The sequence below is a fragment of the Chiloscyllium punctatum genome, chromosome 4, assembly GCF_047496795.1.
Source record: "Chiloscyllium punctatum isolate Juve2018m chromosome 4, sChiPun1.3, whole genome shotgun sequence".
NCBI classification, from domain to species: Eukaryota; Metazoa; Chordata; class Chondrichthyes; order Orectolobiformes; family Hemiscylliidae; genus Chiloscyllium; species Chiloscyllium punctatum.
The window spans coordinates 125441210-125467845 of record NC_092742.1 but is presented as its reverse complement, the minus strand read 5'-3'; the positions used below and the strand labels follow the sequence as shown (position 1 = coordinate 125467845).

The 26636-nt window shown below is 46.0% G+C and overlaps 1 long non-coding RNA gene across 1 annotated transcript in view; it reads left to right on the top strand.

Moving 5' to 3' along the window:
• Positions 1-21692, top strand: part of LOC140475966 (uncharacterized) — a 48893-nt gene extending 27201 nt beyond the window's left edge. Inside the window, exon 3 of the long non-coding RNA XR_011960385.1 lies at positions 21611-21692. This is a non-coding gene — a long non-coding RNA (uncharacterized lncRNA). The remainder of the gene's footprint in view (positions 1-21610) is intronic.
• Positions 21693-26636: the final 4944 nt, after the last annotated feature.

The following is a 26636-nucleotide window of genomic DNA, read 5'->3' as shown; positions in this document are numbered from 1 at the left end:
CTTAAAGATAGTGGAGTCAAGGGTTATGGAGATAAGGCTGGAACAGGATACTGATTGGGAATGATCAGCCATGATCATATTGAATGGCGGTGCAGGCTCGAAGGGCTGAATGGCCTACTCCTGCATCTATTGTCTATTGTCTATCCCAGAGAATCCAGGAGTGTGTTTGTGTGTGAGCGAATCCCAGTCTGTGTGTGAGTGTCGGAATCCCAGAGTGTGTGTGCGAGTTTCACAGAGCGTTTATGAGAGAGGGAATACCAGAGAGTCCCCGGGTGTGTGTGTGAGAGAGGGAGTCCCAGTGAGACCCAGGGTGTGTGTGTGAGAGAGGGGGCATCCCAGAGAGTCCGTGCGTGAGTGTGAGAGAATCTCAGAGTGAATGTGTTTGTTTCCCAGAGTGTGTGTGAGAGAGGGCATCCCATCGTGTGTGTGTGTGTGAGTTTCCCAGAGTGTGTGGGAAAGAGGGCATCCCAGAGAATCCAGGAGTGTGTTTGTGTGTGAGAGGGAATCCGAGGTAGTCCCAGATTGTGTGTGAGAGAGGGAATCCCAGAGAGTGTGTGAGAGAATCCCAAAGTGTGTGTGTGAGTTTCCCAGAATGTGTATGTGAGAGGGGATGCCAGAGTGAGTGTTGAAAGAGGGAATCCCAGAGTGTGTGTGAGAGAGGGAATCCCAGAGTGTGTGTGTGAGAGAGGGAATCCCAGAGTGTGTGTGAGAGAGAGGGAATCCCAGAGTGTGTGTGTGAGAGAGGGAATCCCAGAGTGTGTGTGTGAGAGAGGGAATCCCAGAGTGTGTGTGTGAGAGAGGGCATCCCAGAGTGTGTGTGTGAGAGAGGGAATCCCAGAGTGTGTGTGTGAGAGAGGGAATCCCAGAGTGTGTGTGTGAGAGGGCATCCCTGAGAGTCCCAGAGTGTGTGTGTGTGAGTTTCCCAGAGTGTGTGTGAGAGACTTAATCCCAGAGTGTGTTTGAGAGAGGGAATCCCAGAGTGTGTGTGTGAGAGAGACAGAGAGAGAGAGAGAATCCGAGAGAGTCCCAGATTGTGTGAGAGAGAATGCCAGTGTGTGTGAGAGAGGGAATCCCAGAGTGAGTGTGAGAGGATCCCTGTGTGTATTTGTGTGTGTATGTGTGTGTGTGTGTGTGTGTTTCCCAGAGTGTGTGAGAGAGAATCCCAGAGTGTGTGTGAGAGAGGGAATCCCAGAGTGTGTGAGAGAGGGAATCCCAGAGTGTGTGTGAGAGAGGGAATCCCAGAGTGTGTGTGAGAGAGGGAATCCCAGAGTGTGTGAGAGAGAGGGAATCCCAGAGTGTGTGTGAGAGAGGGAATCCTAGACTGTGTTTGATAGTGAATCCCGGAGTGTGTGTGAGGGAGGGAATCCCAGAGAGCCCGAGCGTGTGTGTGAGAGAATCCCAGAGTGTGTGTGTGAGTTTCCCAGATTGTGTGTGAGAGGGGCGAGTCCCAGAGTGTGTAAGAGAGGGAATCCCAGAGTGTGTGAGCGAGACGGAATCCCCAAGAGTCCCAGATTGTGTGTGAGAGAGTCCCAGAGTGTGTGATCGAGAGGGAATCCCAGAGTGTGTGATCGAGAGGGAATCCCAGAGTGCGCGTGAGAGAGGGAATCCCAGAGTGCGCGTGAGAGAGGGAATCCCAGAGTGCGCGTGAGAGAGGGAATCCCAGAGTGCGCGTGAGAGAGGGAATCCCAGAGAGTCCCAGAGTGTGTGTGACAGTGGGCATCCCTGAGAGTCCCAGAGTGTGTGATCGAGAGGGAATCCCAGAGTGTGTGATCGAGAGGGAATCCCAGAGTGTGTGATCGAGAGGGAATCCCAGAGTGTGTGATCGAGAGGGAATCCCAGAGTGTGTGTGAGAGAGGGAATCCCAGAGTGTGTGATCGAGAGGGAATCCCAGAGTGTGTGTGAGAGAGGGAATCCCAGAGTGTGTGATCGAGAGGGAATCCCAGAGTGTGTGTGAGAGAGGGAATCCCTGAGAGTCCCAGAGTGTGTGTGAGAGAGGGAATCCCTGAGAGTCCCAGAGTGTGTGTGAGAGAATCCCAGAGTGTGTGTGTGTGTTTCCCAGAGTGTGTGTGAGAGAGGGAGTCTCAGGTGTGTGTAAGAGAGGGAATCCCAGAGAGTGTGAGTGAGGCGGAATCCCAGAGTGTGTTTGCGAGTTTCCCAGAGTCTTTGTGAGAGAGGGCATCCCTGAGAGTCCAAGTGTTTGTGAGAGAATCCCAGAGAGTGTGTGTGAGAGAGGGAATCCCAGAGTGTGTGTAAGAGAGGGAATCTCAGATTATGTTTGAGAGTCAGAATCCCAGAGTATGAATGAGAGAATCCCAAAGTATGCATGCGAGTTTCCCAGAGTGTGTATGTCAGTGGGAATGCCAGAGTGAGTGTTGAGAGAGGCAATCCCAGAGTGTGTGTCAGACTGGGAATCCCAGAGAGTCCCAGAGTGTGTGTGAGAGAGAGAGAGAATCCGAGAGAGTCCCAGATTGTGTGAGAGAGTGGGAATTCCAGTGTGTGTGCGAGTTTCCCAGGAGTGTGTGAGAGAGACGGAATCCCAGAGTGTGTGTGAGAGGGAGGAAATCCCAGAGTGTGTGAGAGAGCAGGAATCCCAGATTGTGTGTGAGAGGGAATCCCAGAGAGTCCCAGAGTGTATGTGTGAGCGAATCCCAGAGTGTGTATGCGAGAGAGTATCCCAGAGTATGAATGAGAGAATCCCAAGGTGTGTGTGCGAGTATCCCAGAGTGAGTGTTGAGAGAGGGAATCCCAGAGTGTGTGTGAGAGAGAGAATCCCAGAGAGTCCCACATTGTGTGTGAGAAGGAATCCCAGAGTGTGTGAGATAGAGGGAATCCCAGAGTGTGTGTGAGAGAGGGAATCCCCGAGTGTGTTTGAGAGAGGGAATCCCAGAGAGTCCCTGAGTGTGTGTGAGAGAGGGAATCCCAGAGTGTGTAAGGAAATCCCAGTGTGTCCCCGAGTGTGTTAGGGATTCCTAGAGTGTGTGAGAGAATCCCAGAGAGTCCCAGAGTGTGAGAGAGAATCCCAGAGCATGTAAGGGAATCCCACAGTGAGTAAGAGAGAGTCCCAAAGGAAGTGAGAGAGTCCCAGAAGCCTATGGTGTGTAAGGGAATCCCAAATGTAATAGAGATTCCCTGACTGTGCCAGAGTGTGCGAGAGAATTCCAGTGTGTGTAAGAGAATCACAGTGTCCCAGAGTGTGTCTGTGAGTGTCCCAGAGTGTGAGAGAGAGAGGGGATCCCAGAGAGTCCCAGAATGTGAGTGAGAGAGAGAATCCCAGAGTGATGGTGAGAGAGAGTATCCCAGAGTGTGTGAGAGAGTGGGAATCCCAGAGGGTGTCTGAGAGAGGGAATCCCAGATTGTGCGTGAGAGAGGGAATTCCAGCGAGTCCCTGTGTATGAGAGAGGGAATCCCAGAGTGTGAGTGAGAGAGCGAATTCCAGAGAGTCCCAGAGTGTGTGTGTGAGCGAATCCCAGACTCTGAGAGTGTCGGAATCCCAGAGTGTGTATGCGAGTTTCACAGAGCGTTTGTGAGAGAGGGAGTCCCAGGGTGTATGTGAGAGAGGAAGTCCAAGAGAGTGTGTGAGAGAGGGAGTCCAAGAGAGTGTGTGAGAGAGGGCATCCCAGAGAGTCCGTGCGTGTGTGAGAGAGAATCCCAGAGTGAGTGTGTGTGTTTCCCAGAGTGTGTGAGAGAGTCGGAATCCCAGAGTGTGTATGCGAGTTTCACAGAGCGTTTATGAGAGAGGGAATCCCAGAGAGTCCCAGGGTGTGTGTGAGCGAGGGGAGTCCCAGTGAGACCCAGAGTGTGTGTGTGAGAGAGAGGGCGTCCCAGAGAGTCCGTGCGTGAGTGTGAGAGAATCCCAGAGTGAATGTGTTTGTTTCCCAGAGTGTGTGTGAGAGAGGGCATCCCATCGTGTGTGATAGAGAGGGATTGCCAGAGAGTGTGTGAGAGAGGGCATCCCATAGTGTGTGTGTGTGTGAGTTTCCCAGAGTGTGTGGGAAAGAGGGCATCCCAGAGAATCCAGGAGTGTGTTTGTGTGTGAGAGGGGATCCCAGAGTGTGTGTGTGAGAGGGAATCCGAGGGAGTCCCAGAGTGTGAGTGAGAGAATCCCACAGTGTGTGTGTGAGTTTCCCAGAGTATGTGTGAGAGAGGGAATCGCAGAATGCGTTTGAGTGAGGGAATCCCCGTGTGTGTGGGAGAGAAGGAATCCCAGAGTGTTTGTGTGAGGGAATCCCAGAGTGTGTGTGAGAGAGGGAATCCCAGAGTATGAATGAAAGAATCCCAAAGAATGCGTGCAAGTTTCCCAGAGTGTGTGTGAGAGAGGGAATCCCAGAGAGTCCCTGAGTGTGTGTGTGTGTGTGTGAGAGAGAGGGAATCCTAGAGTGCGTGAGAGAGAGCCAATCCCAGAGTGTGTTTGAGAGAGGGAATCCCAGAGTGTGTGTGAGAGAGAGGGAATCCCAGAGAGTCCCAGATTGTGTGTGAGAGAATCCCGGCGTGAGTGTGAGAGTGGGAATCCCAGAGTGTGTGTGCGAGTTTCACTGAGTGTTTGTGAGAGAGGGTGTGCCAGGCTGTGTCTGAGAGAGGGCATCCCAGAGAATCCCTGTGTGTGTGTGTGTGTGTGTGAGAGAGAGAATCCCAGAGTGTGTGTGAGAGAGGGAATCCCAGAGTGTGTGAGAGGATCCCTGTGTGTGTGTGTGTGTGTTTCCCAGAGTGTGTGAGAGAGGGAATCCCAGAGTATGAATGAGAGAATCCCAAAGGGTGTGTGCGAGTTTCCCAGAATGTGTATGTGAGAGGGAATGCCAGAGTGAGTGTTGAGAGAGGGAATCCCAGAGTGTGTGCGATAGAGGGAATCCCAGAGTGTCCCAGAGTGGGAATCGCAGAGTGTGTGTTTGTGAGGGAATCCCAGATTGTGTGTGTTTGTGAGAATCCCAGACTGTGTTTGATAGTGAATCCCGGAGTGTGTGTGAGTGAGACGGAATCCCCAAGAGTCCCAGATTGTGTGTGAGAGAGGGAATCCCGGGGAGTCCCAGAGTGGGTGTGAAAGAGGGAATCCCAGAGTGTGTGTGTTTGTGTGTGTGTGTGTGTGTGTGTGTGTGTGTTTGTGTGTGTGTGTGTGTGTGTGAGAGAGAATACCAGAGTATGTGCGAGAGGGGGAATCCCAGAGTGTGAGAGAGAACCCAGAGTGTGGAACGAAATCCCACAGTGAGTGAGAGAGAGACCCAGAGTGAGTGAGAAAGTCCCAGAGTCCCATGGTGTGTAAGGGAATCCCCGAATGTAAGAGAGACTCCCAGAGTGTGCGAGAGCATCCCAGTGAGTGTAAGAGAATCACAGTGTGCCAGAGTGTGTGGGAGAGGGTCCCAGAGTCAGTATGAGAGAGTCCCAGTCTCCCAGATTGCATAAGGGAATCCCAGAGAGTCCCAGAGTGTGTGGAAAGGAATCCCAGAGTGTGTGAGAACATCCCAGCATGTCCCAGAGTGTGTTAGGGATTCCTAGAGTGCGTGACAGAATCCAAGAAAGTCCCAAAGTGTGTGAGTCAATCCAGAGTGTGTGAGAGGGAATCCCAGAGTGTGTAACAGGATCCCACAGTGAGTGAGAGAGAGTTCCAGAGTGAGTGCCAGAGTCCCAGAGTCCTATGGTGTGTAAGGATATCCCCGAATGTAAGAGAGATTCCCTGAGTGTCCCAGAGTGTGCGAGAGAATTCCAGTGTGTGTAAGAGAATCACAGTGTCCCAGAGTGTGTGTGAGAGAGTCCCAGAGTGTGTGTGCGCGTGAATCTCAGTGTCCCAGAGTGTGTGTGTGTGTGTGTGTGTGTGTGTGTGCGTGCGAGAGAGAGAGAGAGAGAGAGTCCCAGCATGTGTGTGTGTGAGCGAGAGTCCCAGAGTGTGTGTCATTGAGGGGATACCAGAGTGTGTGTGAGAGAGGGAATCCCAGAGTGTGTGAGAGAGGGAATCCCAGAGTGTGTGAGAGAGGGAATCCCAGAGTGTGTGAGAATAAGAGTCCCAGAGTGTGTGTGAGAATCAGTGTCCCAGAGTATGTGTAAAATCACAGTGTCCCAGAGTGTGTGTGTGAGAGAATCAGTGTCCCAGCGTGTGTGTGTGTGTGTGAGAGGGAGAGAGTCCCAGCGTGTGTGTCAGTGAAGGGATACCATAGTGTGTGTGAGAGAGGGAATCCCAGAGAGTGTGAGAATCAGTGTCCCAGTGTGTGTGTGTGTGTGTGAGAATCAGTGTCCCAGAGTGTGTGTGTGTGTGTGTGTGTGTGTGTGTGTGTGAGAGAGAGAGAGAGAGAGAGAGAGAGAGAGTCCCAGTGTGTGTGTGTGAGAGAATCAGTGTCCCAGAGTGTGTGTGTGTGTGAGTCCCAGAGTGTGTGAGAATCACAGTTTCCCAGAGTGTGTGTGTGTGTGTGAGTCCCAGTGTGTGTGTGTGTGTGTGTGTGTGTGTGAGAGAGAGAGTCCCAGTGTGTGTGTGTGAGAGAATCAGTGTCCCAGAGTGTGTGTGTGTGTGAGTCCCAGAGTGTGTGAGAATCACAGTTTCCCAGAGTGTGTGTGTGTGAGTCCCAGTGTGTGTGTGTGTGTGAGAGAGAGAGTCCCAGAGTGTGTGAGAATCGCAGTTTCCCAGAGTGTGTGTGTGTGTGTGTGAGTCCCAGTGTGTGTGTGTGTGTGTGTGAGAGAGAGAGAGAGTCCCAGTGTGTGTGTGTGAGAGAATCCCAGAGTGTGAGAGAGTCAGTGTCCCAGAGTGTGTGTGTGTGAGAGTCCCTAGAGTGTGTGAGAATCACAGTTTCCCAGAGTGTGTGTGTGTGTTAGTCCTAGAGAGTGTGAGAATCAGTGTCCCAGAGTATGTGTGTGAGTCCCAGAGTGTGTGAGAATCACAGTTTCCCAGAGTGTGTGTGTGTGTTAGTCCCAGAGAGTGTGAGAATCAGTGTCCCAGTGTGTGTGAGTCCCAGAGTGTGTGAGAATCAGTGTCCCAGAGTATGTGTGTGAGTCCCAGAGTGTGTAAGAATCAGTGTCCCAGAGTGTGTGTGTGTGTGTGTGAGTCCCAGAGTGTGTGACAATCACAGTGTCCCAGAGTGTGTGTGTGTGAATCCCAGAATATGTGTGTGAGAGTCTCAGAGTGAGTGTGTGTGTGAGTCCCAGAGTGTGTGACAATCACAGTGTCCCAGAGTGTGTGTGTGTGTGTGAGTCCCAGAGTGTGTGTGTGAGTCTGTGTGTGAGAATCTCAGTGTCCCAGAGACTGTGTGAGAATCAGTGTCCTAGAGTGAGTGTGTGTGTGAGTCCCAGAGTGAGTGTGTGTGTGTCTGTGTGTGAGAATCTCAGTGTCCCAGAGTCTGTGTGAGAGATTCCCAGAGTGGGAATAACCCTGTGCCCTGAGGATGGTCAATACTGTGTGTGAAAAATCCCGTGGCTTGAGGATTGTCAATTCTTTGTGGGAATAATTCTTTTGCCTGCGGATGGTCAATACTGTATGGAAATAATTCTGCCATCTGTAAATGGTCAAGACAATGTGTCCATTAATCCTGTAGCCTTATGCTGGTCAATACTGTGAGTGAATAATCTTGTTGGCTCAGAATGTTGTATATTGTGTGTGAATACTCACATGGTCTGAGGATGGTAAATACTGTGTGTGAATAATCCTGTGGCTTGAGAATCGTCAATACTCTGTGGGAATAATCCTGTGGGTTGAGACTGTTGAATATTGTGTGTGAATACTCGTGTGACCTGAGGACGGACAATACTGTGTGTGAATAGTTCTGTGGTCTCAGGATGGTCAATACTGTATGTAAATAATATTCTGGCCTGAGAATGCCCAATACTGTGTGGGAATAGTCCTGTGGCCTGTGAATGGTCAATACTGTGTGAGACTAATCCTTGGCCTGAGTATGATCAATACTACATGTGAACAATCCTCTGGCCTGTGAATGGTCAATACTGAGTGTGAATAATCCTGTGAGCTGTAAATGGTCAAAGCAGTGTGTTTATTAATCCTGTGGTCGTATGTTCGTCAATACTGTGTTTGAATAATCCTGTGGGCTGAGAATGGTCAATACTGTGTATGAATATTCCTGTGACCTGAGGATGGACGATACTGTGTGAGAATAATTCTGTGGACTGAGGGCAGTCAATACTGTGTGGAAATAATCGTATGGCCCGTGAATCGTAAATACTGTGTGTGAATATCCCTTGGCCTAAGGATGGTCAATACACTGTGTGAATAACCCTGTGGCCTGAGGATAGTCAATACTGTGTGTGAATAATCCTGTGGCCTGTGAATTGTCAATACTGTGTGTGAATATCCCTTTGCCTCAGGATGGGCAATACTGTGTGGGAATAATCCTGTGGGCTGAGAAGGTTGAATATTGCGTGTGAGTACTCGTGTGACCTGAGGATGGTCAATGCTGTGTGTGAATAATTCTGTGGTCTGAGAATGGTCAATACTGCGTGGGGATAATCCTGTAGCCTTATGCTGGTCAATACTGTGTGTGAATAATCCTGTGAGCTGTAAATGGTCAAAGCAGTGTGTTTATTAATCCTGTGGCCGTATGTTCGTCAATACTGTGTGTGAATAATCCTGTGGGCTGAGAATGTTGAATACTGTGTGTGAGTACTCCTGTGGTCTCTGTAATATGAATACAGTGTGTAAATAATCCTGTGGTTTGAGGCTGGTCAACAATGTGTGTGAATAATTTTGCTGTCCGAGGATGGTCAATACTATGTGTGAGTAATCCTGTGGACGGAGGATTGTCAATACTGTGTGTGAATTAACCTGTGGCCTGAGATTTGTGAATACAGTGTGTGAATAATCCTGTGTACTGTGAATGCTCAATACTGTGTGTGAATAATCCTCTGGACTGAGGGCAGTCAATACAGTGTGCGAATAATCCTATGGCCCGTGAATCGGAAATACTGTATGTGAATAACCCTTGGCCTTAGGATAGTCAATACTGTGTGATAATAATCCTGTGGGTTGTGGATGGTCAATACTATGTGTGAATAACCATTGTCCTGAGGATGGTCAATACTGTGTGTGAACAATAGTGTTGCCTGAGGCCGTTCAATACCGTTTATGAATAATCCTGTTGCCTGAGGATGATCAATACTGTGTGGGAATAATCCTGTGACCTGCAAATGTTGAAGACTGAGTGCTCATTAATCCTGTGGCCATGTGCTAGTCAATGCTGTGTGTGAATAATCCTGTGCCCTGAGGATGGTCAGTACTCTGTGTGAATATTGCTGTGGCCTGAGAATCGTCAATACTGTGTGTGAATAATCCTGTGACGTGTAAATGAACAAGACAGTGTGTTCATTAATCCTGTGGCTGTATGGTGGTCAATACTGTGTGTGAATAATCCTGTGGGCTGAGAATGGTCAATAGTGTGTCAGAGTAATCCTGAACTTGAGGATGTTCAATACTGTGTGTGAATAATCCTGTGCCCTGTGGATTGTCAGTACTGTGTGGGAATATTCCTGTGACCTGTTAATTGGTAAAAAGAATGTGTTCATTTATCCTGTGGCCTCAGGTTGGTCAACACAGTGTGTGAATGATCTAATGGCCTTAGGATGGTCAATACTGTGTGTGAATAACCGTTGACCTGAGGATGATCAATACTGTGTGTGAGTAATCCTGCGGACGGAGGATGGTCAATACTGTGTGTGAATAATAATGTGGCCTGAGGGCAGTCAGTACTGTGTGTGAATAATGCTATGGGCTGTGAATCATCAGTACTGTGTGTGTATAACCCTTTGTCTAAGGATGGTCAATACTGTGAGTGAATAATAATGTGGCCTGTGGATGGTCAATACTGTGAATCAATAATCTGTGGCCTGTGCATGTTCAATACTGTTTGTACTGAATGGTCAACTCACTGTGTTTATTAATCCTGTGGCCTTATGGTCGTCAATACTGTGTGTGAATAATCCTGTGGGCTGAGAATGGTCAATACAGTGTGTGAATACTCCTGTGGCTTCTGTACTGTCAATACAGTGTGTAATTAATCTATGGCCTGAGGCTGGACAATAATGTGTGTGAATAATTTTGCTACTCGAGGATGGTCAATACTGAATGTGAATAATCCTGTGCACTGTGAATGTTCAAATACTGTGTGTGAATAATCCTGTGGACTGACGGCAGTCAATAACGTCTGTGAATAATCCTATGGCCCGTGAATCGTAAATACTGTGCGCGAATAGCCCTGGCCTAAGGATAGTCAATTCTGTGTGTGAATAATCCTCTTGGACTGTGAATGGTCAATACACTGTGTGAATAATCCTGCGGCCTGAGGATGGTCAATAATGTGTGTGAGTAATCCTGTGGCCTGTGAATTGTCAACACTGTGTGTCAATAGCCCTTTGCCTAAGGATGGGCAATACTGTGTGAGAATAATCCTGTGGGCTGTGGATGGTCAATGCTATGTGTTAATAATCTGTGTCCTGTGCAATGTCAATATTGTTTGCAAATAATACTGTGGCCAGCGGATGGTCAATACTGTGTCGGAAAAATCCTGTGGCTTGAGGATTGTCAATACTGTGTGTGAATAATCCATGGCCTGAGGATGGTGAATACTTTGTGTATAAATTCCTGTTCCTTGAGGATGGTCAATACTGTGTGGGAATAATCCTGTGGCCTGTAAATGATCAAGGCAGTGTGTTCACGAATCCTGTGGCCATCGGCTGATCAATACTGTGTGTGAATAATGATGTGGCCTGAGGATTGTCAATTCTATGTAGGAACAATCCTGTGACCTGCAAATATTGAAGACCGAGTGTTCATTAATCCTGTGGCCGTGTGTTAGTCAATGCTGTGTGTGAATAATCTTGTGCCCTGTGAATGGTTGATACTGTGTGTGAATATTGCTGTGGCCTGAGACTTGTCAATACTGCGTGGAAATAATCCTGTGACGTGTAAATGGTCAAGATAGTGAGTTCATTAATCCTGTGGCCGTATGGTGGTCAATAGTGTGTGCGAATAATCCTGTGACCTGAGAATGGTCAATACTGTGTGGGAATAACATTTGGGCCGAAGGATAGTCAATACTGTGTGTGTTAAATATCCTGTTGCCCGAGAATTTTCAATACAGCGAGTGAATAATCTTGTGGCCTGAGAATGGTCCATACATTGTGTGAAAAATTATGTTGCCTGAGGACAGCCAAACTGTGTGTGAATAATCCTGTGGCCTGAGGATGGTCAATACTGTGTGAGAATAATACTGTGGTCTGAGGACGGTCAATACTGAGTGTGAACAATCTTGTGGCTTGAGGATGGTCAATACTGGGTGCGAATGTTTCTGTGACCTGTAAATCATCAAGACAGTGTGTTCATTAATCCTGTGGCCGTGTTCCAATCAATACTGTGTGTGAATAATGCTGTGGGCTGGGAATATTGAATATTGTGTGTGAATACTAGTGTGTCCTGAGGATGGTCAGTACTGTGTGTGGATAATCCAGTGGCCTGAGGATTTTCAATACAGTGTCTGAGTAATCCTGTGGCCTGTGAATTGTGAATACTGTGTGAGAGTAATCCTGCAGCCTGTATACTGTCAATACTGTGTATAAATAATCCTGTGGTCTGAGGATGATCAATACAATGTGTGAATAATCCTGTGGCCTGAGGATTGTCAATATTGTGTGTGAACAATCCCGTGACTTGAGGATGGTGAATACTGTGTGGGAATAATCCTGTGACCTGTAAATGGTCAAAACAGCGTTCATTAATCCTGTGGCCTAATAGTGGTCAATACTGTGTGTGAATAATGATGTGGTCTGAGAATTGTCAATACTATGTGGGAAAAATCCTGTGACCTACAAATTGAAGACCGAGTATTCATTAATCCTGTGGCCATGTACTAGTCAATACTGTGTATGAATAATCTAGTGGCCTGAGGATTGTCAATACTTTGTGTGAATAATCCTGTTGCATGACGACGGTCCATACTATATGTGAATAATCCTGTGGATTTAGAATGGTCAATAATGTATGGGAATAGTCCTGTTGGCCTGAGAGTGGTCACTACTGTGTGGGAATAATCTTGTGGCCTAAGGTTGGTCAATACAGTATGTGAACTATCCTGTGCACTGAATACTGTGTGTGAATAACCCTTGGACTAAGGATGATCATTACTGTGTGTGAACAATCCTGTGGCCTGAGGGTAGTGAGTGCTATCTGCGCATAATCCTGTGGCCTGAGGGTGGTCAAAACTGTGTGTGAATGAATCTGTGATCTGTAAATGATCAAGACAGTGTGTTCATTAATCCTGTGGCCTAAGGGGGGTCAGAGCTGCGTGTGAATAATCCTGTGGCCTGAGGATGATCAATACCATGTGTGATTCATCCTGTTGCGTGAGGATGGTCAATACTGTGTGTGACAAATCCGGTGGCAGGAGGATGGTCAATATGGTGTGTGAATATTCCTGTTAACTGAGGATGGTCAATACTGTGTCAGAATAATTCTGTAGCGTGAGAATGGTCAATGCAGCGTGTGATTAATCCTGTGGCCTGATGATGGTTAATACCATGTGAAAATAATCCTGTGGCCTGAGGATCATCAGTACTGTGTGCAAAAAATCCTGTGGCTTGAGGGTGGACAATACCGTGTAGGAATAATCCTGTGGCCTGATAATAGTCAATAGCGTGTGTGAATATTCCTGTGGCCTGAGGATGGTCAATACTGTGTGTGAACCATCGTGTGGCTTGAGGATGGTCAATACTGTGTGTGAATAATGCTTTGGACAGAGAATGGTCAATGCCACGTGTGCATAATCCTCTGGCCTGTGTATCGTCAATACTGTGTGTGAATAACTCTTGGCCTGTGAATCATCAATACTGTGTGTGAATACTGCTCTGGAATGTGAATCATCAATACTGTGTGAATAATCCTGTGCCCTGAGGATCCTCACTACTATGTGTGAACAATCCTGTGACATAAGGATCGTCAGGACAGTGTTTTCATTAATCCTCTTACCGTACGATGGTCAATACTGTGTGTGAATAATCTTGTGACTTGAGGATGGTCAATACAGTGTGTGAACAATCCTTTGGACAGTGAATGGTCAGTTCCAAGTGTAATTACTCCTGTTGCCTGAGTTTATTGAACGCTGTGTGTGAATAATCCTGCGGCCTGAGGTTGGTCAATACTGTCTGTGAATAATCATGTGGCTTGAGGATAGTCAATACAGTGTGTGAATAATCCTTTGGACAGTGAATGATCAGTTCCATGTGTGATTAATCTTGTTGCCTGAGGTTGTTCAATATTGTGTGTGAATAATGCTGTGGGTTGTGAATGGTCAATGCTGTGTGTGAATAATCCTGTGGTATGAAGATGGTCAATACTGTGTGTGAATAATCATGTGGCCTGAGTTGATCAATACTGTGTGCACTGCTCCTGTTGCCTGAGGATGGTCGATACTTTTGTGAGAATAATCCTTTGGATAGTGAATGGTCAATACCATGTGTGAATAATCCTGTGGCCTGAGGATAGTCAATACACTATGTGAATAAACATGTGGCCTGATGATTGTCAATACCATCTGACAATAATCCTGTGGCTTGCGGATGGCCAAAATCGTTTGTGAATGATCCTGTGGCCTTGAGGATGGTCAATACTGTGTGTGAATAATCCTTTTGCTTGTGGATGGTCAATAACGTGTGTCACTAATCCTTTGGCCTGTGAATCTTCAATACTGTGTGTGAATAACCCATGGCCTGAGGGTGATCAATTCTGTGTGTGAATAATCCTGTGGCCTGAGAATGTTTAATATCGTTTGTGCATAATCCTGTGGCCTGAGGTTGATCAATACTCTGTGTGAATAATCCTATTGCTTGACGATTGTCAATACAGTGTGTGAATAATTCCTCGGCCTGGGGATGGTCAATACTGTGTGTGAATAACCCTTGGCCTGTGGATGATCAGGACTGTGCTTGAATAATACTGTGGCCTGGGGATGGTCAATACCTTGTGTGAATAATCCTGAGACCTGTAAACTGATCAGCCAAAGGGTTCAAAAATTCTGTGGCTGTAGGCTGGTCAATACAGTGTGTGAGTAATCCTGAGGCCTGAGGATGTAGAATACTGTGTGTGTATACTCCTGCAGCTTGAGGATGGAGAATAGTTGTGTGAATAATCCTGTGGATTGTGGATTGTCAATACTGTGTTTAAATAATCCTGGGAACTATGAATGCTCAATACTGTTTATGAATACTCCTGTGGCCTGAGGTTGGTCAATACAGTGTGTGAATAATCCTTTGGACAGTGAATGGTCAGTTCCATGTGTGATTAATCCTGTTGCCTGAGCTTGTTCAATACTGTGAGCGAATAATGCTGTGAATGGTCACCGCTGTGTGTGAATAATCCTGCAGCCTAAGGATGGTCAATACTGTGCATGACCTGCTCCTGTTGCCTGAGTTGATGAATACTCTGTGAACTGCTCCTGTTGCCTGAGGATGGTCAATACTGTGTGAGAATAATCTTTTGCACAGTGAATGGTCAATACCATGTGTGATTAATCCTGTGGCCTGGTGATTGTCAATACCATGTGAAAATAACCCTGTGGCTTGAGGATGATCAATACCATGTGTGAATAATTGTGTTGCATCAGGATGGTCAGTACTGTGTGAGAATAATCCTGTTGCCTGAGGATGGTCAATAATGTGTGTCCTTATACCTGTGGCCTGTCAATCTTCAATACTGTGTGTGAATAACCCTTGGCCTGAGGGTGAACAATTCTGTGTGTAAATAATCATGTGGCCTGAGAATGTTTGTTTAATACTGTTTGTGAATATTCCTGTGTCCTGAGGTTGTTCAATACAGTGTGTGAATAATCCTTTGGACAGTGAATTCTGAGTTCCATCTGTGAATAATCCTGTGGCCTGAGGATGATCAATACTGTGTATGAATACCCCTTGGCCTGAGTACAGTCAATACTGTGCGTGAATAATCCTGTGGCTTGATGATGGTCAATACCATGTGTGAATAATCCTTTGGACAGTGAATGGTCAGTTCCATGTGTGAATAAACCTGTGACCTAAGGGTAGTCAATACTGTGTGTGAATAATTCTATGACCTAAGGTTAGTCAATACTGTGTGTGAACAATCCTGTGACTTGAAAATGGTCAATACTCTGTGTGAATAATCCACTGGCCTGAGAATCGTCAATTCTGTGTTTAAATAACCCATGGCTTGAGGGTTATCAATACCATGTGTGAATAATTCAGTGGCCTGAGGTTGGTCAGGACAGTGTGTTCATTAATCCTGTGGCTTGAGAATGGTCAATACAGTGTGTGAATAATCCTTTGGACAGTTAATGGTTGGTTCCATGTATGAATATTCCTGTAGCCTGTAAACTGTCAAGGCAGTTGGTTCAAAAATCCAGTGGCCGTAGGCTGGTCAATACTGTGTGTGAATAATCCTGTGGTTTGCGGATGGTCAATACTGTGTGTGAATAATCCTTTGGATAGTGAATTGTCATTACCATGTGCGAATAGTCCTTTGGCCTGCGAATCGTCAATACTGTGTGTGACTAAACCTGTGGCCTGAGAGTAGTCAATACTGTGGCAGAATAAGGCTGTGGTCTGTGAATGGTCAAAACTGTGTGTTAATAATCTGTGGCCTGTGGATGGTCAATTCTGTTGTGAATAATCTTGTGGCCGGAGGCTGGTTAATACCGTGAATAATCCTGTGCCAGGAGGATATTCAATATTGTGTGTGAATAAACCTGTGGGCTGTGACAGTCAATGCTGTGTGTGAATTATCCTTAGACAGTGAATGGTCAATACCCTGTGTGAATAATCCTCTGGCCTGGGAATGGTCAATACTGTGTGTGAATAACCCTTGGCCTGAGGATTGCCAATACTGTGTGTGAGCAATCCTGTGGCCTGAGAATGGTCAAAACTATGTGCGATTAATCCTGTTGACTGGGGTTGTTCAATGCTCTGTATGAATAATCCTGTGGTCTGTTAACGGTCTACGCTGTGTGTGAATAATGCTGTGGACTGTGAATGGTGAATACTGTGTGTGAATAATCCTGCGGCGTGAGGGTGGTCAATATTATTTGTGAACAATCCTGTGACCTGAGGATGGCCAGAACTCTGTGGGAATAGTCCTGTGGCCTGAGGATGGTCAGTTCTGTGTGGGAATAATCCTTTGGCCTGGGGAAGGTCAATACTGTGTGTGAATAATCCTGTGCATGGTGAATGCTGAATATTGTGTGTGAATAACCCTTGGATGGTCATTACTGTGTGTGAACAATCCTGTGACCTGAAGGTAGTGAGTATTGTCTGTGAATAATCCTGCAGCCTGAGGGTGATCAATACACTGTGTGAACAATCCTGTGGCCTGAGAATGGTCAAACCTGTGTATGAATAAAACTGAGACCTGTAAATGGTCAAGACAGTGTGTTCATTAATCCTGTGGCCTAATGGTGGTCAATACTGTGTTTAAGTAATCCTGTGACCTGGGAATGTTTGTTTATTTTTTTTGAGTATCCCTGTGTACTGAGGATGGTCAACACTGTGTGCGAATAATCCTGTGGCCTCAGAATGGTCAATACTGTATGTAAATAATCCTGGGAAGTATGAATGCTCAATACTGTGTGGGAATAATCCTGTGGCCTGATGATGGTCAATACTTTATGTGAATAATTATGTTATGTGAGGATGGTCAGTATATTGGGTGAGTAATCCTGTGGCCTGATGATGGTCAGTACCTTGTGAAAATAATCCTGTGGCCTGAGGATCATCAATACTGTGTGTGAAAAATCTGTGGCTTGAGGTAAGTCAATACTGTATATGAATAATCCTGTGTCCTGATAATGATCAATACCGTGTGTAAATAATCCTGTGGTCTGAGGATGGTCAATACTGTGTGTCACTAATCCTGTGGCCTGTGAATCATCAACACAGTGTGTGAATAATCCTGTGCCTTTAAAGTGACAAGGCAGTGGGTTCAAAAATCCTGTGGCCGTAGACTGGTCAATACTGTGTGCAAATAATCCTGTGGCCTGTGAACGGTCAATACTGTGTGTGAATTATCCTTGGACAATGAATGGTCAATACTGTGTGTGAATAATCCTCTGGCTGTTAATCATCAATACTGTGTGTGAATAACTCTTAGCCTGAAGATGGTCAAAACTATGTGATTAATCCTGTTGCCTGTGGTTGTTCAATACTGCGGGTGAAAAATCCTGTGGCCTGTGGATGGTCATTTCTGTTTGTTAATAATACTGTGGCCTGAGCATGGTCAATACTGTGTGTGAATAATCCTGTGCACTGTGACTGCTCAATACTCTGTATGAATAAACCTGTCGCCTGAGAGTAGTCAATAAAGTGTGGGAATAATCCAGTGGCCGAAAGATAGTCAATACTGTGTGTGAATAAGGCTGTGGCCTGTGAATGGTTAATACTGTGTGTTAATAATCTGTGGCATGTGGATGGTCAATACTGTTGTGAATAATCTTGTGGCCGGAGGCTGGTTAATACAGTGTGTGAATAATCTTGAGGTCTGATGATGGTCAATACCGTGAATAATCCTGTGCCCTGAGGGTGTTCAATATTGTGTGTGAATAAACCTGTGGCCTGTGACGGTCAATGCTGTGTGTGAATTATCCTTAGACAGTAAATAGTCAATACCATGTGTGAATAATCCTCTGGCCTGTAAATTGTCAATATTGTGTGTGAATGACCTTTTGCCTGAGGATGGTCAATACTGTGTGTGAACAATCCTGTGGCCTGTGAACCATTAATACTGTGGTTTGTTAATAATAGTATGGCCTGTGGATGGACTATACAAAGTGTTGAATAATCCTGTGCAATGTGAATGCTCAATACTGTGTGTGAATAACCCTGTGTACTATGAATGCTCAATAATGTGTGTGAATAATACTGTGGCCTGTGCATGGGCAATACTGTCTGTGAATAATCCTGTGACCTGTAAGTGGTCAAAACCGTGTGTTCATTAATCCTCTGGTCGGAGGATGATCAATACTATGTGTGATTAATCCTGTGTCCTAAGAATTTTGAATATTGTTTGTGAATATTCCTGTGGCCGGAGGTTGGTCAATACTGTGTGTGATTTATCCTCTGGCATGTGAATCATTAGTACTGCGTGTGAATATCCCTTGGCCTGAGGATGATCAAAACTGTGTGTGAGTAATCCTGTGGCCTAAGAATGATCAATACGATGTGTGATTAATCCTATTGCCTGAGGTTGTTTAATCCTGTGTGAGAATAATCCTGTTACCTGTAAATGGTCAATGTTTGTGTGAATAATCCTGTGGGCTGTGAATGGTCAATACTGTGAGTAAATAATCCTGTGGACTGAGGATGGTCAACACGATGTACAATTAATCCTTTGGACTGTCAATGGTCAATACTGTGTGTGAATAATCCTATGGCCTGAGGATGGTCAATATTGTATGTGAATAATCGTCCGGACTGATGATGGTCAATGATGTGTATGAGTAATCCTGTAGCCTGTGAATCATCAATACTGTGTGGGAATAGACCTTTGCCTGATGATGGTCAATACTGAGTGTGAATAATTCTGTGCGCTGTGACCGCTCAATACTCTGCGTGAATAAACATGTGGCCTGAGTGTAGTCAACACTGTGTTTTAATAATCTGTGGCCTGTGCATAGTCAATACTGTTTGTTAATAATACTGCATCCTGTGAATGGTCAATACTGTGTGTGAATAATCCTGTGGCCTGAGGGTAGTCAATACTGTGTTTGGGTAATCCTGTGACCTGTAAATGTTCAAGACAGTGTGTTCAAAAATCCTGTGACCATAGGCTGGTCAATACAGTGTGTGAGAAATCCTGTGACCATAGGCTGGTCAATACAGTGTGTGAGAAATCCTGTGACCTGAGGATGGTCAATACTGTGTGTGGATACTCCTGCAGCCTGAGGATGGTCAATACTGTGTGTGAATAATCCTGCAGCCTGAGAATGGTCAATAATGTGTGTGACTAATCCGGTGGCCTGATGATGGTCAATGTTGTGTGGTCATAAGCCTGTGGCCTGTGAATCGTCAGTACTGTGTATGAGTAATAATGTGGCCTGTGGATGGTCAATGCTGTGTGTTAATAATCTGTGGTCTCTGCATGGTCATTTCTGTTTGTTAATTATACTGTGGCCTGTGCATGGTTAATAGAGTATGAATAATTCTGTGCGCTGTGAATGCTCAAAACTGTGTGAATAATCCTGTGTCCTGAGGACGGTCAATACAGTGTGTGAATTATCCTTTGGCCTGTAATTCGTAAATACTTTATGTAAATGCTCTTGTGGGCTGAGGATGGTCAATAGTGTGTATGAAAAATCCTGTGGCCACTGACGTGGTGGTTTTGGATGAGCAACTGGTTGATCCTCTCCCTCCAATGCCCCACCCTATCTCTCTACAAACCCCTCCAACTGCAGCAGTCTGTACTGGCCTTGTAACACCGTTCAGGTCCTGGCCACTCTCTGTAACACTCTCACCACCTCCAGCACCTTCATCTCTCCCTGTTCCTGTCACGTCATTAAACCCTGACAATGATTCCCGTTCCACCTGCCCTCTTCCTGCTCGCAGACCCTTTGCAATCCCTTTAAAACTTACTCTTAAAGCACGCTCTCACTTCTGGATTTTAAGCACGTTTTGCTGATCTTGTTTGCCTCATAATCTAATATGATCCATTTTGTCCTGAGTGAGGGACAGGAGTGAGTTTCTTGTTGAGGTTTTGTCTGTTTTGATGGAATGTACTTTTTTTGAGTGATTTACACTGTTCCTTCAAATGTTTTCCACTGTTCATTTACAGATACATGTTCCAGTCTGTTTAGCCTATTTACCTTGGTCACTTCTCCTGTCAAATGTACGCAATTGGCTATTTTTGTTTTTCATTGTAACTTGTCCTTTCTGTGATTCACTCTAAAACTTTATATTTCTTTAAACTGCACTTTATCACAATTTCCCGGAGGATCTCTCCAGGTGACATTACTCATTCACTAAGTTTCATCACACAACCATCGATCTGACATAGTTATGTCCCTAGCTAATTGCACAATGTATTATTCAAAGAAACACTGAAAAAAAAAATTATCTGTACTTCCCTTCCACTATCACTGTTGCCAGTGTGATTTTCCCAGATTATGCGAATATTGAAGTTTCCCAAAATTATCACAATACCTTTGTTAAAAAATTCCAATTAATTCCTGTTTAATGCAGTAATGTGCAATGAAATGCTGTTCGGTGGCTAAAAGTGTTCTGCTGTTTCTGTCCTTGGCAAGTAGTAGCCAGAATTTACATTCAGACTGACTCTACTTCATGATCTGCGGCCAAATGCTTTCTCTAAAATGCCTTTGTTATCCATTATAGTTCTCGTTGCGCATTTTGCCTGAGTTTCTGCAAGGTTGTGAGCTATTGAATACTTATGTTCACCTTTTGTTCGCCCTGTAACCATGTCTCCCTGGTGTCTAAATTTATTTTATCTCCGTGTCACAAATCCATCTACCTTATTGCAGAGACCTTGTCCATGCGAAAAAAAAGACAATTTACTCTTTCCCAAAATGTCCTGTCACATACCTATTCTCTGATGTACAGGTTAAGTTAAACTCTGTCCCTTTCGGTTCCTTTCTGCTTGTCTTCAGCCAAATTCCCATGCTGTTCCGATGCGTCATCTTTTCTCTTTGGATTTGGAAAGCTCCTTTCACCTGAACCCTGTCCCGGCATCCTCTCTGTCAGTTTAAAGCCCTGTCCATAAACCTACCGACATGATTGGCCAGGACACTGCTCCCATCACGGTTCCAGTGGGTCCATCCTAATGGATTATTTTTTTAAAAATCAGGTATGGGATGTGGGTGTCTCTGGCTGACCAGCCTTTCTTGTCCAGCCCGAGCTGCCATTGAGCTGAGTAGCTTGCTCAGCCATTTCAGAGAGTAATTGAGAGGCAAACACTTTGCTGTGGTTATGTAGTGCAGAGCTGAAAATGTGTTGCTGGAAAAACTCAGCAGGTCAGGCAGCATCCAAGGAACAGGAGAATCGACGTGTCGGGCATAAGCCCTTCTTCAGGAATGTAGTGCAGACCATGTTAGGATGGGCAGATGTCCATCTCTGAAGGACAAGTGTACGGGTTTTTTGTACATCAGCAATGATCTCACACTTACATGTGGATTGTTAATTACGATTTTTAAAATTATTGATTTCAAATTCCACCATTTCTGATGGTGGGATTCAAACCTTTCTCCCCTGTACATGAGCTGAGGTTTTGGATAGTGCTGTAGTAATACCACTCTGCCATCACCTCACCTGCTCAATGGTTGCCCATCACTGAACACTGACAGGGCATCATGAAGCTAAACCCGTTTTTCCGACACAATTGTTTGATCTTGATAACTTGCTGCACTCTGGTGATATCACTCAGTCTCTCTCCATATCCTTTACTGTATGGGTCTAATTGCTGCCTCTGTCAGTGTCTCTCACTCAGAATCTCCAGATCCTGAGCCAACAGAATTCTCCACTCCAGAGAGACGCAGCAGCACAGGCCAGGGATGGAAACTGAGATTTTCCAGATCCCTGTGGGACACAGTGCCATTTTCTATGTGTAACCCTCACAGCATCAGTCTAATTTAACATTCTGTCTATCTCTCTGTCTCCTACATGTACTCAGGAAGGTCCTGACTCAATAGACTTCCCAACTGCTGGGTGTCTCGTCAATCATCACATTGAAGATGGTTGGTCAGCCAGAGAGACATAGGGCAGGGAGATCTGGAGCCTTCAATAAATCCTGCAGCAAGGTACGATCTTTCACAGTGCACAGAATAGAGAGCAATGAGAGGGCTCCAAACATCAGCTAACAGGACATGACATAGATACAGTGCTGGATGGGGAGCACAATACAGACATACCCCAGGCTCAATCCCTGCCCATAATGTAAGGTCTGTTGTACTAAGACTAACCACACTGTAACACTGAATCTATGTCATATCTTGGTGACCAACGTCTTCAATAATATTTAAAATCCTATAACAGTTGCTATCTTTGTAACCTCCTCCCTTCCTTATAGTCACTTCATTAATTTGAAACGTACTGCACTCCAGCCTACCATTCCTATCACTGTAAATTGCTTCCGTGTCTACAACATGTCTTATCTCAGTAGTCTCCTCCTCTTTAACTGGATACAGAGTCATGTAGCACGGAAACAGAACCTTCACTCCAACTCATCAATGCTGACCATGATTCTTAGACTAAATGTGTCACATTTCCCTGCATTTGGCCCTTATCTCTTCAAACCTTCTCCTCTCCATGTATCTCCCCAAATGTCTTTTCCATGTTGTAATTGTCCACATTTCTCCATGTGGCCCTGGCAGTCCGTTCCGTCTATGTACCATCCTCTGTGGATAATGTTGCCCCTCAGCTCCCTCTTTAAATCCTTGCTCTCTCACCTCCTGTTTATACCCTCTAGTTTAGGACTCACCTACCCTTGGCTTTTCACCTTACTGAGGCCCCGCATGGTTTTATAAACCTTTATAAGGTCAATCCGTAGCCTCCTCTGCCTAAGGCAAATATTTAGGTCAATGTTACACATGTCTCCAAATCATATCAAAGCTCTGGACAATGAAGGAAAGTGCGTCATACTGCTTTCACCGCCCTGTCCAACTGCAATGTCACTTCCGAGGAACAATGTAACTGCAGCCCTTGGTGTCTCTCTGTTCGACAACACTGTCCAGGGCCAAACCATTAACTGTGTTAGTCCTCCCTGGTTTGTCTCAACAAAACCCAACACCATACGTCAACTGCATCTTTCATTCCTTGATCCACTGGCCCCGTTGTTCAAGAGCCCCTTTGATAACCATATTCACTGCACACGACGCGATTAATTTGATCATCTGCAAACTTACTAACAATGACTCCCATATTCTCAATCAAATCGTTTATGTAGATGATACATATCAGTGGACCCAGCCCCGATCCTTATAACATTCCTCTGGTCACAGGCCTCCATTCTGAACAACAATCCTCTCCCACCTCCCTCTGTCTCCTACTGTCAAGCCAATTTTGTATCCAGTTGGCTAGCTCTCCCTGATCCCATGTGATCTAACCTTCTGAACCAGTATATCATGCTAAACCCTGTCAAAGGTCCTGCTGACTTTAGTGTAGACAATGTATGGTCACCACTTCAACAAAAGCAATCAAGTTAGTGAGACCTGACTTTGTGCTGACTATCTTTCATCAATCCTTGCCTTTGCAAATGCATGTAACTCCTGCCTGGCAGAATCACTTCCACAACCTACCCATCACTGACCTCTGGCTAATTGGTCTTTAGTTCCCTAGCATTCCATCAGTGTTTCTCAAATAATTGACCAAAACTATATTCTTGTCAGAGTTGTACAGCATGGAAACAGACCCTTCAGTTGGTACTAAACATAATTTCAAACTAAACCCATCTCAGCTGCCTGTTGCTGGCCCATATCCCTCCAAACATTTCCTATTCCCGTACTTAACCAAATGTCTGAAAAACGTTGTTATTGTACCCACATCCACCCCTTTCTCAAGAAGTTCATTCCACACTCAAACCGCCCTCTGTAACAATTTGACCCTCATGTCGTTCTTTTGAAGATCTCTCTCCTCGAACATTAAAACTGTGGCCCCTTCTCTTGAGACTCCCCCATCCTGGGGAAAATGCAGCTACCGTTAACTCTATCTAAATCTCTCATTATCTTATAAACTTCTATAAGGTCACCTCTCAATCTTGAGGCTCCTGCCATTTTTCAGAACTCAAGCCTTCCATACTCAACAACATCCTGGTAAATCTCTTCTGAACCTCTTGCAGCTGAATAATATCCTCCCTATAACTGGGTGACCAGAGCTGGACAGAGTGTTGCAGAATAGGCCTCACTAATATTGGTACAATCACAACATGACGTCCCAAATCCTACACTCAATGGACTGAGCAATAGTGTGTTTGTTCTCCCTCGCTGTGTGTGTGTACGTCCCCCCTTGCTATGTGTGTGTGCGTGCCCCTCCCTTGCTGTGTGTGTGTGTGTGTGTGCGTGCCCCTCCCTTGCTGTGTGTGTGTGTGTGTGTGTGTGTGTGTGTGTGTGTGTCCCTCCCTCGCTGTGTGTGTGCCTGTCCGTCCTTTGCTCGGTGTGTGTGTTTGTGTGTGTGTGTGCCTGTCCCTCCTTTGCTCGGGGTATGTGTGTGTGCCTCCCTCGCTGCGTGTGTGTGTGTGTGTGTGTCTCCCTCGCTGTGTATGTGTGAGTTCCCCCCTTGCTCTTTGTGTGTGTGTGTGTCCCTCTTGGTGTGCGTGTGTGCTTGGCCCTCCCTCGTTGTGTGTGCATGTGTCTCCCCCCCCTCGCTGCGTGCGCGTGTCCCTCTCTTGCTCTGTGTGTGTGTGTGTGTTTGTGTGTGTCCATGTCCCTCCCTGGCTGTGTGTGTGTGTCCCTCTCTTGCTGTGTGTCTGTGTTTGTGTGCTTGAGCATGAGCGTGTCCATCCCTCGCTGTGTGTACGTGTCCCCTCTTGCTGTGAGTATGTGTGACCCTTTTACAGTTTATGTGAGTGTCCTTCCCTTGGTGTGTTTGTGTGTGTGTGTGTGTGTCCCTCCCTTGCTTTGTGTCTGTGTGTGTGTGTGTGTGTGTGCGTGTCCCTCTCTTGCTTTGTGCCTGTGTGTGTGCGCGCCTCTTGCTGTGTGCATATGTGTCACTCCCTCGCTCTGTGTGTGTCTGTGTCCCTCCCTTGTGTGTGTGTGTGTGTGTGTGTGTCCCTCCCTTGTGTGTGTGTGTGTGTCCCTCCCTTGTGTGTGTGTGTGTGTCCCTCCCTTGTGTGTGTGTGTGTGTGTGTGTGTGTCCCTCCCTTGTGTGTGTGTGTGTGTGTGTGTCCCTCCCTTGTGTGTGTGTGTGTGTCCCTCCCTTGTGTGTGTGTGTGTCCCTCCCTTGTGTGTGTGTGTGTGTGTGTGTGTGTCCCTCCCTTGTGTGTGTGTGTGTCGCTTCCTCGCTGTGTGTGTCCCTCCCTCGCTGTGTGTCTGCGTGTATCCCCCTCACTGTGTGTGTGTGCGTGTGTGTGTGTGTGTCTGTGTCTGTGGGTAACTCCCTCACTGTGTGTGTGTGCATGTCCCTCCCTCGCTGTGTGTCTGCGGGCATCTCCCTCAGTGTGTGTTTGCGTGTCGCTCCCTTGCTCTGTGTGTGTGTCCAAAATTTGCACCATCAGTGAATTGGCCATCATAAGTTGACTGTAGTATTCAGGAATGTGTGGTTTAAGTAAGTTCACCACGAGAAATGCAGGATTTAATGTATAGGTAGAGGGGTGGGTCTGGGTAGGATGCTCTTTAGAGTTTTGGAATGGACTGGTTGGGCCGAATGGCCTGGTTCCACATGATGGCGATTCTATTCAGGTTATTGTCCAGCCCTGTCAACCATCCCCGTCTCTTACACCTTGCCTCATCCCCAATATTCTCCTTAACACTGTAATCTCCTCCAGACTCTAAAACACTCCTTGCCGATGTAACCTTCTCCAGTCCTGACAAAGATCGATATGTCTGACACCTCTTTCTGCTTTTAGAACCCTCCCTATAACTATTACCATTTGGTACAGCATTCCCAATCATTGTTCCCTCTTGAAACTCCCATAAACATTTGTATCTCTGAAAACTCATCTGGACTGTCTCAATTTCCCTTTGACAGTTACGTGCTGAGACCTGCTCTATATCAGTGAAGTAATTAAGTCTTGGCAACACTCACTGTTATAATCTCCCTCCAGCCTTACAGCACTGAGGATCTGTAGAAGGTCTTTTCAACCCGACAGCCATCTCTGTGTCTGTGATCTCCTCCACTCCCCTTAATACATTCTCTCTGAGCTCTTCTGTAGTCCACTAAACATTCCCTGACACTGTCTGTATCAGTGTAACCTTCTCCAAAAACACAACCTTCCCTATCTGTGTAAATCCCTACACCAGTCCCTATCCCTCTCAGCTCCGTCTTACAATACAACCCTCCATGTCTGTATATTCACCTTCAGTCCCTACTCACCTCCCTATCTGTGTAACCTTCTCCATGCATTTTTGCTTCAGTCTCTTCAACTGTCTCTATCAGTGTAACCTCTTCCAGACGCGAAAACTCTCCTCTTTCTGACTTACTCAGACCACACAACCCTCACTATCTATAACCTACTCCTGTCTGAGAAACCTACCTCTGCAAATTGCTCCAACTCTTCAACTCTCCATAAACTCCTGCAGCTCTTACATCCCTCCCTATCTACCAAATCTCTTCCAGTCCCTAAACACCAACAATCTGTGGAGACCCGACCACCATCCCTATCAGTGTAATCCTCTCAGGTCTCTGCAGTAATCCTGGTCTGTCGAACTCACTCCATGCCTGTGCCTCTCCCAATCCAGTCCCTACAAAACCCACTATCTATTTAACACCCTCCTGTCACTATCACCCCCATGTCAATGTAAGCTCCTCCTGTGTCTCCACCATCTACCCATCTCCATAACCTTGTCCAGCTCTTACACCACGATCTGTTTAAACATCACCTTCCTCTACAACTTCCTCCTGTTTGTGCAATGCTCCCTTATCTGTGAAACTGTTTCTGACCAAAATTGTTATCCCAGTCTCTGAAAAGAAATCCAGATTCCACAGCCTCCATAACCCCCAGAACCTAAGCCTTCCTATGTCTATAAACATCTTCAGTCATGACT